Raw genomic sequence first — 424 nt, forward strand, 5'->3', positions numbered from 1 at the left:
CCCCATGGACCCTAGACATGTGGTATACTACCTAATGCTGAGAGGTGTCTGTGTGTGTGTCTTCAATTTTACTGGGACAGGCAGACAGAACAGTGTCCACTTAGGGCTTTTTGGAGCTAATCAGCAGGTCAGCCGGTAATGTCCCTCCATTCCTTCCTTGGGAAAAGCTGTTTAAGAAGAGCTTGAATTAATGAGAGAGGCATTGTTTTGTTGATGGGCTGCTAAACACTGTGTTTTTAGCCCCCTGCTGGCTCCCTCACCTGTCAGGTTTACTGCAGACAGTATGAAGCAGCAGGGAGAGGGAGACTGAAAAGCTCAGTATCATCAACAGATGCATGCACTGCACGCACACCCTTTGCCTCAGAGTGCCAGCCCAGGGCTGGGGGCTGGCAACACTCCCACCCCTTGAGCAACGAGCAGGGAA

This window comes from Gavialis gangeticus, unplaced genomic scaffold, assembly GCF_001723915.1.
Source record: "Gavialis gangeticus isolate Ggan-Ray unplaced genomic scaffold, GavGan_comp1, whole genome shotgun sequence".
In the NCBI taxonomy this organism is placed as follows: Eukaryota; Metazoa; Chordata; order Crocodylia; family Gavialidae; genus Gavialis; species Gavialis gangeticus.